Source organism: Talpa occidentalis, unplaced genomic scaffold (genome assembly GCF_014898055.3).
Source record: "Talpa occidentalis isolate TD23 unplaced genomic scaffold, MPIMG_talOcc4v2.1 talOcc4.4, whole genome shotgun sequence".
NCBI lineage: Eukaryota > Metazoa > Chordata > Mammalia > Eulipotyphla > Talpidae > Talpa > Talpa occidentalis.
The window spans coordinates 71672813-71689267 of NW_023604295.1; the positions used below are offsets into that span (position 1 = coordinate 71672813).

The 16455-nt window shown below is 36.5% G+C and overlaps 1 protein-coding gene across 2 annotated transcripts in view; it reads left to right on the forward strand.

The window, feature by feature from the left end:
- The window catches only part of GBE1 (1,4-alpha-glucan branching enzyme 1), a 255028-nt gene that overhangs the window by 121665 nt on the left and 116908 nt on the right, over window positions 1–16455 (forward strand). The gene's annotated exons all lie outside the window — the stretch shown is intronic.

Consider the following 16455-nt stretch of genomic DNA (forward strand, 5'->3'; position numbering starts at 1 on the left):
TGCTTAGTATAACATATATATTTGTGGTAAGTTGCACTAAATTTCAATTTTGTAAATCTTACAACATTTAAAAATATATTGGGAATAAGTGGGAGGGGGCGGAGCAACATGGCGGCTAGGAGACGCTGCGAGTAAGATCTCCCATTAAAAAAAGTGAATAGGGAGGAAAAGCGGCAGGTCCCAGTGAGACCTGGGACACGGAAGATAAACGGGTGACGCCAGCGAACTGCCCGAAGAAGAAACTGGCCATAAAAGAGGACTAGAAGGGAGGAAAGCGCAGAACCCTGCTCCCCTCCCCCGCCCACAGAGGCAGCACTCTCCCACCGGCAGAGAGGAGGAAACAACACACCAAAACGGCCCACAAGAACAAACGACGCAGCAAGCGGGACTGTGAGTGGAAAGGAACTATTGCAGCCACCACACCCCGTGAACGGGAGCTGAGGCGAACCCTGCAGGATCCGCCTCGGCGGTGAGCGAACGGCTCCGGGCGCCATTAGAGAAGAACAAAGACCCCGGGAGAAGCGCACACAGCCCGGGCTGCCGGTAAGCCTGCGCGGGAAAGCGGCACGCTTGGCACGCTTGAAAAGAAAACGCGGACCTGGATCCTGGCTGCCCAGGTCCCCGCGCCTGCGACCTAGGCTTGCGGGGAGACGCGCGGAGGTCCTCACTGAGGTGAAGGTCCCTCCCTGAGTGAGCAGGAACCAGGCGCCCAGGCACGGGAGCGGTGCAAAAGGCGCCAATCCCGCGCCACTGAACTGGGCTACAGCCCGCTTCTTGGAACTGAGGGCTTTGAACTGAGACCCGGGGCACGAAAATTCGGGGCGTGGTTTCTCCACAACGGTGGGGCACAAGGCAGACACAGCACCCCAAAGCTGTTGAGGTGTACCCTACCATTCCCGCTCTGTTCTCTGTCCCACGGGGTGGGGGGAGGCGAAAAACAACCCCCCAAGGACAATAGGAGAGATCTCTGGCGCCACCTAGCGACCAGGAAAAAAAAAAAACTCACTAACACCCTATAAAACAGGGCATTTCTTAAGACTGCTTGAAAAGGGCAGAAGGTTTCTGGAGGACCCAGTGGCCAGCCGGGAAGTTATTCCACGCCAGGCCCCTTCCGACCAGCAGTCTGAGCCCACAGAGGGAGCAGGCACCCACGTCCGGGGCAGACCGGGTGCGCAGAAGAGTGTGCCTGAAACCGGAGGCGCAGGGACTGCATCCCGCTTCGCCATTTGAGAACAGGGACATTTCTTCAGTAAAAACTGCCTAAAACCAGCAGAAAGCTCCCCCAGAAGACAGAGATGGCTCCTGGAAGAGCCAGAGGGGAGCGGAGAAGTTCACCCAAGATGTCAGTCAGTCCGAGCAACACAGTGTCCCAACGCATACGACAAATTAGAAAACAGACAGTAGGGAGTAGAAGAACCACATGCAACCTAAAAAACTCCTCAGGAAAGAAGCACACCACAAAAAGAAAACCACTCCCCAGATTGCAACGACAGCGACTTGGAAGAACTTCTGAGCCTTCCAGAAAGAGAATTTAAAATTGCCATGATTAAAAAAGTGATAGATCAGAAGAAGGAAATTGAGTCCCTAAAGAGGGAAGTAAGAGAAATGCAGGAGATCAAAGAATTAATGGAGGAACTAAAGAACTCTGGGAAAAGCAATGAAAGCAGAATAGATGAAATGGAAGAACGAATAAGTAATCTTGAAGACACAGAAATAAAAAGAACCAAAACAGAAAAGGAAAGAGAAGTACGAAGGAAAAAGAATGAAGAAAGACTTCGGGAACTATCTGACTCCATGAGGAAAGGAAATATAAGAGTTATAGGAATTCCAGAAGGAGAGGAGAGAGATGTAGGAACAGAGAAAATATTCATGGATATAATTGAAGAGAACTTCCCAAATGAGAAGAAGGAGCTGAAAATTGATATACAAGAAGCAAGAAGAACACCAAACTTCCACGACGAAAGGAAAAACACAGCAAGACACATAATAGTAAAGCTCCCAAGAATCCAGGACAAGGAAAAAATAATGAAGCTGACAAGAGGGAAGAAACAGATAACATTCAAAGGAAAACCAATCAGGCTGACATCAGACTTCTCTGAAGAAACACTACGGGCAAGGAGAGAGTGGAGGGACATAGTCAACAGACTCCAAGAAAACAGATGCCAACCAAGAATACTCTATCCCGCAAAGCTCTCTTTCCTCCATGAAGAAAGAATATGGACCTTCCCAGACAAAGAGAAACTCCGGAATTTCATTGCGACTAAACCCCCACTCCAAAAAATACTACAAGGAATCCTAAAGCCAGAACCTCAGAGGGACGAATAACAACGAAAGAAGACCAAAAAAAAAAAAAAAGTTATTAAAAGAATAAATAAATAAAATCAAAGGAAAGACAAACATAATGGCAAATACAGATGCTAACATATCAATATTAACTCTAAATGTAAATGGACTAAACTCTTCAATAAAAAGACACAGAGTTGCAGCCTGGATTAAGAAACAAAACCCAACCTTTTGCTGTCTCCAGGAAACACATTTAGCTACAAAAGATAAAAATAGGCTCAAAGTCAAAGGATGGAAAACAATCCTACAAGCAAATGGGCCAAAAAAGAAAGCAGGAACAGCTATACTTTTATCAGATAAAACAGACTTCAAACTCAAAAAAATAAAAAGAGACCCCAATGGTCACTACATTATGATTAAGGGGACAATACTTCAAGAAGAAATAACACTCATTAACATATACTCACCAAACGAAAGAGCACCAAAATATATCAGACAACTGTTGTCCTCTCTGAAAACAGACATCAGAGAAAACACATATGTAGTGGGAGACTTCAACACACCACTATCAACAATGGATAGATCAACAAGACAAAAAATAAGTAAAGAAACTAAAGCTCTAAATAAGGACCTAGAGCATTTGGGCTTAACAGACATCTATAGAACACTAAACCCAAAAAAAACGGAGTACACATTTTTCTCAAGCGCACACGGATCATTCTCCAGGATCGATCACATACTGGGGCACAAGACAAACATCAACAGATACACCAAGATTGAAATCGTACCAACCATCTTTTCTGACCACGAAGGCATCAAACTAGAAATAAATCATAAAAAGAAGGCAAGGAACTATCCTACCTCATGGAGATTAAAAGCCACACTACTGGAAGACCACTGGACTAACGAGGAGATCAAAGAAGAAATTAAAAAATTCTTTGAATTGAATGACAAGGAGGACACCAATATCCTAAATGTATGGGATGCAGCAAAAGCAGTAATAAGAGGAAAATATATAGCAATAGAAGCTCACATCAAAAAACAAGAAAGAACTCAAAGAAACAACCTAATCTCGAAGCTCAAAGATCTAGAAAAAGAACAACAAAAAAACCCCAGAACCAGTAGAAGAAAAGAAATAATAAAAACCAAAGCAGAAATAAATGAAATTGAAACTAAAAAAACAATCCATAAGATCAATGAAACCAAGAGCTGGTTCTTCGAAAAACTCAATAAAATAGACAAACCCCTAGCCAGGCTCACAAAGGAAAAAAGGGAGAAAGCACAAATACACAGAATCATAAATGAAAGAGGAGAAATCACAACGGACACAGCAGAAATCAAAAGAATAATCAGTAACTACTATGAACAGTTATATGGAAACAAGTTCAACAATCTAGAGGAGATGGACAAATTCCTACAACTCTACAATCACCCAACGCTAGATAAAGAAGAAATAGAACACCTAAACAGGCCAATTACAAGCAGCGAAATTGAAATGGTAATTAAAAACCTCCCCAAAAACAAAAGCCCAGGACCTGATGGATTTACAAATGAATTCTACCAAACATTCAGAGACGAATTAGTGCCTATCCTTCACAAACTCTTCCAAAAAATTGAGAAGGAAGGGACAATACCAAACACGTTCTATGAAGCCAATATTACACTAATACCAAAACCGAATAAGGACAACACAAAAAAGGAAAACTATAGGCCAATCTCCCTAATGAACACTGATGCAAAAATCCTCAATAAAATTTTAGCTATCAGAATCCAACAATGTATCCATAAGATAATTCACCACGACCAAGTTGGATTCATTCCAGGGGCACAAGGATGGTTTAACATCCGAAAATCAATCAACGTTATCCAACACATCAACAAAAAGAAATATAAAAACCATATGATAATATCAATAGATGCTGAGAAAGCTTTCGACAAAGTGCAACACCCATTCATGATAAAAGCCCTTGAAATTCTTGGGATACAAGGAACATACCTCAACATCATAAAGGCCATCTATGACAAGCCAACAGCCAGTATCATTCTCAATGGTGAAAAGCTGAAAGCAATTCCATTAAGATCTGGAACAAGACAAGGATGTCCACTCTCACCACTGCTTTTCAATATAATACTGGAAGTCCTAGCCAGAGCAATAAGACAAGAGAAAGACATCCAAGGAATCCAAATAGGAAAAGAAGAAGTCAAACTATCACTATTTGCAGATGATATGATAATATACATAGAGAACCCCAAAATCTCCACAGAAAAACTAATTCAACTCATCAATCAATTCAGTAAAGTGGCAGGATACAAAATCATCACGCAAAAGTCAGTAGCCTTCCTATACACAAACAATAAATCTGAAGAAGAAGAAATCAAAAAAACCACCCCTTTTATTATCGAAACAAAAAAATCAAATATTTGGGAATAAATCTAACAAAAGAGGTAAAGGACCTATACAAAGAAAACTATAAAACACTGTTAAAGAAATAGAAGAAGACACAAAGAAATGGAAAGACATCCCTGCTCATGGATTGGAAGAATAAACATTATTAAAATGGCCATCCTACCAAAAGCAATATACAGATTCAATGCTATTCCAATCAAAATCTCAATGGCATTCTTCAAAGAAATAGAACAATTATTGATGAAATTCATATGGAATCACCAAAAACCCCGAATAGCCAAAGCTCTACTGAAAAAAAAGAAGGAAATGGAGGCATCACACTCCCAGACTTCAAACTATACTACAAAGCCATAATCATCAAAACTGCATGGTATTGGAACAAGAACAGACATACAGACCAATGGAATCGAATAGAAAATCCAGAAATAAACCCACAGATTTATGGTCAACTAATCTTTGACAAAGGAGCGAAGACTATGCATTGGAGCAAAGAAAGTTTGTTCAATAAGTGGTGCTGGGAAAACTGGGTCGCTACATGCAAAAGAATGAAGCTTGACCACTACCTCACACCATACACAAAAATCAACTCAAAATGGATTAAAGAACTAGACATAAGACCTGAAACCATAAAATACATAGAAGGAAATATAGGCGAAACACTACGGGATTTGCACATCAAAGACATCTTTACAGACACATCACCCAAAGCAGTGATAGTGAAGAGAAAGATAAACAGCTGGGACTACATCAAATTAAAGAGCTTCTGCACAGCAAAAGAGACAATAACAAAAACAAAGAGAAACCCCACCAACTGGGAGAACATTTTTGCACCCAACACTAATGATAAAGGACTGATCACAAAAATCTGCAAAGAGCTGATGAGACTCAGCAACAACAAAGAAAATAATCCAGTCAAAAAATGGGCAGAAGAGCTAAAAGAAACTTCTCTGAAGAGGAAATGCAAATAGCCAACAGACATATGAAAAAATGTTCAACATCACTTGTAATCAGGGAAATGCAAATCAAAACTACCATGAGATACCATCTCACACCAGTGAGAATGGCACATATTAAAAAAACTAGCAACAACAAATGTTGGCGAGGATGTGGAGAAAAAGGAACTCTTGTGCACTGTTGGTGGGAGTGCAAACTGGTCCAACCACTATGGAGAGCTGTGTGGAGATTTCTGGACCTACTAAACATAGAGCTTCCATATGATCCAGCAATTCCACTCCTAGGTATTTACCCAAAGGACACAGAAACATCAATTCCAAAGAGCACCTGCACTCCTATGTTTATAGCAGCACTGTTTACAATAGCTAAGCTTTGGAAACAACCCAAATGCCCAAAAATAGATGACTGGATCAAGAAGATGTGGTACATATACACCATGGAATATTACTCAGCATTCAAAAAAGATAAACACATGCAATTTGCAGCAACATGGATGGCACTGGAAGGGATCATACTCAGCGAAATAAGCCAAAAAGAAAAAGAAAAATACCGGATGGTCTCACTCATAGCAGGAATCTAGAAAACTTAAATAAGGGACCAGGAAAATGAATATAAGAAAGTGAAAATCAAAATCAACAAAAAACTATGAACCAGAGACAATTTTTGGGGGGTGGGGGGCGGGAGGGGAAGGATTGGGGTCAGAATGGGGCGTTTGCAATTGTATGGGGGAATATAAAAATAAAATTTAATATTTAAAAAAAATAAAAAAATAAAAAATAAAAAAAAATAAAACCATTTGGATACTATAAAAAAAAAAAAATAAAGTTGAGTTACTTATTACTGAAAAAAAAAAAAAAAAAAAAATAAAAATATATTGGGCCTCCCCGGTGGTGCAGCGGTTGAGCACTGGGTTGCGAAGCTGCCCACAGCCTCTGCAGCGCCTGTTCGATCCCTGGCCACCGGCGAGGGTCCCACATGGTGCACAGACCTCTCCTGCTGCCCGCTGCTCCCCTCAGCAGTGTACTTTGTCAGTCTGCCTGTTCTGCTCTCCACTCTGGTTCTGGTAAGTTCTCTCATCCTCCTGCGCTTCTTACTGTACCTAGTGCTTGTATAAATAAATAAATCTTAAAAAAAAATATATATATATTGACATATTGACAGTTAAAATGATTAATATGAATGTTTTTAATATCTAAAAGAAACTATGTTGGGCTGAATTACCTTTTTAGAGATACAGTGTTTTCAGTACGTCATTTTAAAAAATACTTCATGCTTTGCTATTTTAATAATATTACCATGTTTAGGCCTGTAACTAAAATTACTATTTCTATAATAATAACTAACATTAACTAGTAGGTAAATGTCAGGCAGGGCACCAAGTATTTCATTTTTTTATTATTTAAATATTTTATTTTATATAATTCTTACATATTTTTTCATCTTTGCACAATGTATGCATTTTTGGTTTGGTTATATTCCCCATACAATTGCCCCTCCCCCCTTATTTTGACTTTTGTCCTTACATTCCCTGCCCCTCCCTCCCCCCTGCTCCATAGTGTGTCTCTGGTTTATAATTGCTTGTTGCTTTTGATTTTTACTTTGTATTGATTAGTCTTTTCCTGGTCTCTTATTTAGGTTTTCTAAATTCCTGCTATGAGTGAGACCATCCGGTATTTTTCTTTTTCTTTCTGGCTTATTTCGCTGAGCATGATCCCTTCCAGTGCCATCCATGTTGCTGCAAACTGCATGTGTTTATCTTTTTTGATTGCTGAGTAATATTCCATTGTGTATATGTACCACATCTTCTTGATCCAGTCATCTATTTTTGGGCATTTGGGTTGCTTCCATAGCCTAGCTATTGTATGTAGTGCTGCTATAAACATAGGAGTGCAGGTGCCCTTTGGAATTACTGTTTCTGTGTCATTTGGGTAAATACCTAGGAGTGGGATTGCTGGATCATATGGAAGCTCTATGTTTAATAGTTCAAGAAATCTCCACCCAGCTCTTCATAGTGGTTGAACCAGTTTGCACTCCCACTAGCAGTGCAGGAGAGTTCCTTTTTCTCCACAACCTTGCCAACATTTGTTGTTGCTAGTTTTTTTTAATAAGTGCCATTCTCACTGGTGTGAGATGGTATCTCATGGTAGTTTTGATTTGCATTTCCCTGATTACAAGTGATGTTGAACATTTTTTCTTATGCCTGTTGGGTACCAAGTATTTTAGATGTATTACTTACATACTTTATTTTGTATAGTTTGTACTGCAATTCCATTTACATGGGTTAAGTACTTACTGTTATTATTGTTATGACCATCTTGCAGATTGCAAACTAGGTCATAGTGCTAAAACAATCTTTTAAGATTAAACACACCTCTGACTTTTTTTTTAACCATGTAAATAGAAGAATGTTTTAGATGACTAGATCTAAATAAGATGGCAAAATTTTTTTTAGAAATCTAAAATACACTCAGCTTGTATCCATTATGTATCATAAATGAAAATATTGTCAAACACATTAAAAGTAGTAGAGTTAAGAAATTTCTACATATTTTTCTTAATATTTTTTGGAAAAGGTTAACTTTCTTTTGGATATTGCATCATCCGTCAACAAGCTTAGGAAACAGGTAGTCAAGAAAATGCTGGAAAAAGTACTTTGATAAAATGAAGAATTCTAATTTTCAACACAAATTAAATGAAGGAAACAGTTTTCTTTCATTCTTTTCTTCATATGATGCCTTATTTTATATTTCATTACTATATAGGAATCTCTCATGAAGCAGAATAGATACAAGAGGTAGAATCAGGTGGCAAAATTCCAGCCCTAGCTGGATCTGCCCCTGGTGCAGATAGAATAATCATTCTAGTCTACACATTTTTCATTATAAAGGAGGCAGAGTTTTGAGTTAATACAGTTTCTTCCATAAAGGTATTTTATATTTGTGTCACCTTTTAAACATCACTTTTGTACTTTGGATTTATAATAAGTAAAAAGGACTGAACCTGTGCTAATTCCACAATATAGCTTCACTGATTATATTATTTAACAAATATTATACAAGCAGATTATAAACAAGGAATACAGTGAATTGAACTGTATAGCTCATATTTGGATGAGTAAGCGTTGACTCATATAGAGCTAACTGTGCCTATGAAAGAAGTAATGTTAAATGGTTAAATTTTTATGTTATAAGATAGTTCTGCAACTGTGCCTTAAAATGAAATACATTAAGTGGGCAAGTTTTAGTATTATAAAATTATTCTTTATTGAAATATTTATTATGGTATATTTTCTGTCCCATGAGCCTTCCCAGTCTGTTTAATGTTATCCAATATATTTTTAAAAATGTTTCAAAAACGTTTCCATTGTAGAAATGAAAACATTTTACCTTTTTTTTTCATTTTACATTTTTATTTAATACTTGACTTGTTTGGTTAGTTAACTGTTAATCTCTCAGCTACTTACCTTTGATAAATAATACATAGCTTGCCTTGAGCTTATTATTATTTTTATTATGGCCATTATTTTTGACTGTGCTATGTCATATAGGTTTAATGTTTTGTAAATATGGTTCCTTTTAAAATGTATTTCTATTCTATGTGATAGTGTTCTATTGGACAGTATCTAGATTTTTCAGTTTTTAAGAATAGGTATTTTTATATAAGATCATGCTATTGATTATCACATTATTAAATCATACATAGTCAATGTCTGTAAACCAAATTTTAATAACTGATTCTTCAACACTTAGGGTTTTCAATACATAAAATACTAAATATTCTAGTACTCTGAATTGTCTTCCCAATATGTGCATTTATTAATTTTATGATAAAATTTATATTACCCTGATAAAATTTGTTTTTTTTTTTTACAGTTTTTCCTCCTATATGATTATTTGACTTCTATTTGTTAGTATGTATGCTATATGGCATTGCTATGATGGAAACTAAATCAATTTTGTCATCTGTATTCATGGTTAGAGTCCTATTCTGCTCTTTTGGTTACCTGTTGCTATTTAACAAAGCCGCTCAAAATGAAGTGACTTTGAACAACAGCAGCTGCTTATTTTGCTCCCAGATCTGCAATTTCAACATAATGCTTCCAGAACAGCTCACTACTTCATGTTGTGTCATCTGGAGTGGTTCAATTAGAGGAGGGAGCATTCACTTTTAAGTGGTCCAATCTCTTGACTGATTGTTGGAGCTGGCAACCAAGTAGGAGCTCAGCCAGGGCTGTGGGCCAGAGAACCTCAGTTCTTCTCCAGCCCATTCCATGAGCTACATGGACTTTCACAAGAGTGAGAATCCCAAAAGACAAGACACATAGGCACCATTTCTTAAGGTCTGGGTCTGGAAATTGATACAGGATCATTTCTACTGTAAACTATACTAAAATTGTTATAGATTCAGGGCTAGGAACATGAACCCCTCTTTTCAGTATGAAGAACATTAAAAAAATTAGACATTTCTCATAGTCTAGGTCTGGAAACTGACACAGCATCATTTCTATGCTAAAATAGTTACAGACTCAGGGTCAGGAACATGAATCCCTTTTTTCAGTGGGAAGAACATAAAAAAATAAAATTAGTGCTGTGTTTTAGAATTTTTACATTGAATATGTTTTGGCCACACACAATGAATAGGGAGCTTCTCGAACTCAAAAGAGTTTTATTGATATACCTGTCTGTGTGGAGATATTTTTCATAATAGTATTTCTGTGATAGTTATATCTGAAATGTATATAAATACATGAAAACTCAAATCTTCACAATGACCGGAACCCTGTCCCCTGACTCCAATCGCCAGAATAGCTGTTCCATCTGTAATTTTGGGTCTGTTCCATATCCAGATGATATCAGAAACTCAAATTTTTTTTCATGTTTAATATGTGTTCTTTTCCATTCCTTACATTGTATATATTGATTAATATTATACTCCATATTGAAGTATATTGAAAAGTATATGTACAAATGGTACATGGTTTGTCTAAGTTTTTCTTTAAAAACTTGAATTGATGCTTAAAATTATTATATTTACTACATGAAAAAGTCGATCTTATATAGAATCAACTTCTATAGAGATATGTTACTGATGCTCATTTCATCCTATCTATATGTCACAACCAGTCACCATTTATAATCTCTGATTCAAGTGCCATCATCAAAGTTATCAGAATTAAATCTTTCATTTTGAGTAATACCAGAGATCCTGACTGTGCTATTTCATTACCTGCTATGAATAAATTTCCAATCAAGAGCTGCCCATGTTTTAATTTTCTGTCTACTCGGCTGAACTGCCTTTTAGCTCTGCTAAATTACTAATGACAGTTCATAACAGAGATTGGGTTGTCCTGTCTTTACTAGGTAAAGAGAACTTTCTGACAAATCTGTCACCCTTAAGTTTCAGAAGTTTCTAGAGTGAGAAATATGGATATAATTTAGTAGTCTCTATTTTAAATTCTGTTTTGCATATGCATCTGGCACTATGTAAATGCACTTGATAAAATGACAAAACAACTGCAGATTTGTTGAGCTTAAACAATTGTTATACCTAATCTATTTATAAAACTGCAAATGAGTACCTTTTCTTCCTTGAGTATTTCTTTCAAAGATCAGATAGTGAATCTCTAAGGTGATAACCTAATAGCTTTAATGCTATTTTTTCCCCTTGAACCTTACATTTGGGGACTAAAGTAGTATAAACATGTTATCAGCATGGATTTCTGATGTGACAACTACTAAGCAGGAGCATACTCTTCTCTTGTCTTGAATTTCTAGAGCTCCTTTCAGAAATGAGGGTGAATCCAGTAATGCTTTTTCAGGGTCTTAATGCCATAGAATAAAATATCCCTTAGTATGGACGCTATCATACTGAGGCTTTCTAATCATGCTATAACTTTTCTGCAGTTAGAATATAGAAGGAAATTCATGGAGACCTTTCCTGCTCAGAGTGGCTATTATGATCTAAGGCTATTTAAGCCTTATCTTAAAAACTTTATTATATTTGTTTTTATAAATGAATAAATTTACTGATTTGAGTGTTAAGCCAATCTTGTATTCCTGTCTGACCTGCTGCTCCTCTTCGCAGTGTATTTCAGTAAATCCGCATGCTCTGCTCCCCATTCTCTCTCTGGCCTACACCCCCGTTTTTCTGCACAAAAATAAATAAAATCTTTAAATTTCTTCTGATAGATGCCAGAATGTTTAGTACTTTTAAAATTCAAGTAATACAGCAACATTTTAGATAAATACCTGTCCTATTTGCTTTATAAGAAGCTCATGATTTTTTTTTTTTAAATTAAAGCATCTGTTATCAAACACAATTGATGATTAAAAAAAAAAAAGTGTCCTTTGGGTAAATACCTAGAAGTGGAGTTGCTGGATCATATGGAAGCTCTATCTTTAGCAGGTTGAGGAATCTCCACACAGCTTTCCATTGTGGTTGGACCAGTTTGCACTCCCACCAGCAGTGCAGGAGAGTTCCTTTTTCTCCACATCCTTGCCAATATTTATTGTTGCAAGTGTGTTTTTTTTTTTTTTTTAATATGTGCCGTTCTCACTGGTATAAGATGGTATCTCATTGTAGTTTTGATTTGCATTTCCCTAATTTCAAGTGATGTTGAACATTTTTTCATTAGCCTGTTGGCCATTTGCATTTCCTCTTTGGAGAAGTTTCTTTTTAGCTCTTCTGCCCATTTTTTGACTGGATTATTTACTTTGTTTGTATTGAGTCTCATCAGCTCTTTAAGTTGTGTGCAAAAATTTTCTCCCAATTGGTGGGGTGTCTCTTTGTTTTGGTTATTGTATCTTTTGCTGTACTGAAGATCTTTAATGTGATGTAGTCCCAGCTGTTTATCTTTGTCTTCACTGTCACTGCTTTGGGTGATATGTCTTTAAAGATGTTACTGAGGTGCATGTCATATAGTGTTTCACCTATATTTCCTTCTATATATTTTATAGTTCAGTTCTTATGTCTAGTTCTATAATCCATTTTGAGTTGTTTTTTGTGCATGGTGTGAGGTGGTAGTCAAGCTTCATTCTTTTGCAGTAGCAACACAGTTTTCCCAGCACCATTTATTGAACATAACTTTCTTTGCTCCATTGCATATTCTTTGCTCCTTTGTCAAAGATTAGTTGACCATAAATCTGTGGGTTTATTTCTGGATTTTCTATTTTGTTCCATTGGTCCATGTGCCTGTTCTTGTTCCAGTACCATGCAGTTTTGATGATTATGGCTTTGTAGTACAGTTTGAAGTCTGGGTGTGTGATACCTCCATTCCCTTCTTCATTTTTTTTTTTTCTACCCCTATGTTTATAACAGCACTATTTACAATGGTTAAGCTATGGAAACAACCCAAATGCCCAAAAATAGGTGACTGGATCAAGAAGATGTGGTACATATACACAATGGAATATTACTCAGCAATCAAAAAAATAAACTCATGCAATTTGCAGCAGCATGGATGGAGCTGGAAGGGATCATGCTCAGCAAATTAAGCCAGAAAGAAAAAGAAAAATACCAGATGGTCTCACTCATAGCAGGGATTTAGAAAACCTAAATAAGGGGCCAGTAAAAAGACTAATTATAATAAAGTAAAAATCAAAATCAGCACTACAGAGGGATCAAAACAAGGGGTGGGTGGGATTGTATGGGGACTATAACCAGGATGAAAATGTATACATTGTGCAAAAATGAAAAATGATATAAAAAATATTAAACAAAAATTGGCCAGATTACTATTGCAAAGGGGGTTAGACCATTGAAAACAAACAGTAACTTATAGCCTATTTTTTTTATTAAGAACATTAAAATTTCATAGTAAGGTTGTCAATAGCTTTTGAAAATGCTGGATGGATATCACGTAAAAAGTCTTAACTGGTTTCTTCTTTTACAGCATATGTTTGCTTTTAGCATTTCTACCTTGTTTAAATCAGAACCTTATTTCAGTTTGATTAAGAAAAATGGTTAAATCTACTATTTCAGAGAGAGCAGAGTTAGATTCAAAATTCAGACAGACTAATTCTCTTTTGTAAAAGAGATTAAGAAAGTTGCTATATCAATCTAATCTGTCTGGATTTGAGTTTGAATAGTAGAAATATAACTTCTCTCACAGGGTTTATGAGATTATTCAGCCTAGCAGAAAGGTGTCTATTGATGCAGAACACAGCACAGGGGTAAGGATTTACAGTCTTTGTATAAACTTTGTTCTTGGTATTATCTGCCTCATTTATTTCCCACAAGTTTAAAATTTAGGTGTGCAGGGATATCTTGAAAATATCTTGAGTATTTGGGTTTTACTCACCTATAACATTCACCTTTTTAAGTTCAAACCCGCACTAAAGTAGGTCAGTTCTACTTGGCAATTTACCTTAAAATTTAATTTTTTTTTTTTTTTACATTGTTCTAAAAGAAGCTTCTTTAACTTAGGGCAGTGGCACAGGCTGGTGAAAATGGTCTTAAAGTTCCTGTTCAGTGATTATTCATATAAATCTGGGAATTACATGGAGACTATAATAATATTTGGGTTTTATTTATGACCTTTTAAAACAAGCAAGTGAGAAAAATCAATTTTTCTGTTTTTATCTGTGTGTAAAATAACAGCTCTTTAAAACATGTCTGTTTCCTAGGGTATCAGCTAGGAATTTTGAAGTTAGAAAGAGATATTTTGGTTTTCCTAGCTCAGTAATTCCCTTAGTGTTCTGTTAAAGATACATAATCCATGTGTATCTCTTATAATTTTGAGTACACATTTATAAATTGTATAAAATTTTATGTTGATGACTCTTCCCCCATTCATTTAAATTGTCGACGTGGCATATTTTTTTTCTAAAATGAATTTCCCATCTACATTTTGTGATAGTGAGATACTCTACTTTGATTCTATACTCAAATCTTCAACTATGCTTTTTCTTTCATCATTATTAATAGTAGCCATTAGCTTTAGGTTCTATTTCATTGCTTCTTTCCAGGTTATCTACCCAAAATTACACCTTTGTGTAGCCTTTAAAAATTCTTTCTATTGAAAACATCAAGTAAATCTCAAGGGCAGTTATAGTTAACATTTTCTCACAGTACTTTAGGAAACAAAACAGCATAATAGCCAACTTTTCTAAGACTGAGTCTCAGTTCTTACCTCTGTGTTTAAGGACAGCTAACCAGGCAGACTAGCTGTGGGAGGGCAAGAGGGGATTGATTCACCCTCTGCGAGGTGGTAATCATGATGATTATAGCAGCAACCTGTTTAAGGGTCATTTAATTTGAAGGTTTTTGGTGCTTTACATACATTATTGAACTTCTTTCTCTATAAAATAACTGCTAGTAACCTGCCATTGTCATTCCCTCTCTCCTATTCCTGCCTAATTTTTTTCCATTTGTTACCATGTGACAGTCTAAATAGATACTAGTTGATTTTTTATCTTTACTGATATATTTGATGTTTATATATTAGTGATATATTTAATGTGAAATTAGTTAATTTATTGTTATACAATATACTTTATGTAAAGTAAATTAATCTCTGCCTTCATTTTTTTTTTTTTCTGTTACTTAAAAACTGCTCAGTCACATTTTCTCACCATGAAGATGACACTATAAAGTATTCATCAGTGGGCTTACCTGTTCTTTAGAACTGAACTTTATGAAGAAAGCTACAAAAAATAACTTCTAGTAAAAAAGAAAATAAAAGTAACAAATACTGCACTCCATATAGTTAAGAATTAAAGGTCTGAAGTAGGTGGTTTTGGAGTTAGATGGATTTTGCCTTTCCTCTCTTAAACCAAGCAGCTTAACACTTGAAACTAGATTTCATGTGTAAAGAGCTTATAATGATTTATTATTTATGTGCCATAGAAAGATTGTTCAGACAATATGAAATAATATTTGAAAATGTGTGACAAACCTGGAATGCAGAATGTTATAGACAAGTTGAAGTTATGCTCTCAGATTTTTGTTGAAGAATGAAAACAGGGCCCAGCTCACAGACCAGGCAGGTAACTGAGGAAGCTGGTCAGGTGGTGCTCTGGGCAGCCAGGCGTGAACAGGGCCTGTCTGAAGGAACTGCCTGCCACTTGCAGCTCCTGCCAGTTGTTTCCATGCAAAAATGTGGCCCAGGCAACCATAACTTCTAGTTCTTAAAGAGAAGTCTAAAATGTACTGTTTACATGTAATTTCCCCTTTTTAAAATGTCTACAGGTAATTTAAAATTTGCAATCACTCTGCAGACCGAAGGAACACATATCCAGGGTGGATATATTTCCTGGGCTGCTTGGGCCAAGGAGTCCAAGATGTGCCTTTGCTAGTATCACCTTCCATCAACTCTCAAAATTAAGTGGTAAATTAGTGAGTCAGATATAATAAGGACAATGATGCTTTATAGTTTAAACACACACTGTAATTCTTTTTTTTTTTTTTTTAGATTAACACTGGGAATTTTAAAAAAATCTAACTACTAATTGCTAATTGGTACTATTAGCAGAATTATGTAACAACTTCTTGATTTTAAGTAGTGGATGAATCAATGAAACAAGTGGCTTTTAAGATCACACTCGATAAAATGTATGTTTTTTGAAGAAATCTGAGTAGTTTAAATTCAGTAACTTTTGTTTCTTTGACTACCTTGCAACTAAGTTGTGAATAATTTCTATAAAGAAATAGGAGTATGGGGACCTCCCTGGTGGTGCAAGGAGTAAAGCAACGCACTGTGAAGCAATCCACAGCCTCTGCAGCACAAGTTCGATTCCCAGCCAGCCAGGGAGCAACCCACATGTTGCTGCGGATCTCTCCTGACTCACCCGCTGTTCCCCTCAGCAGTGTGC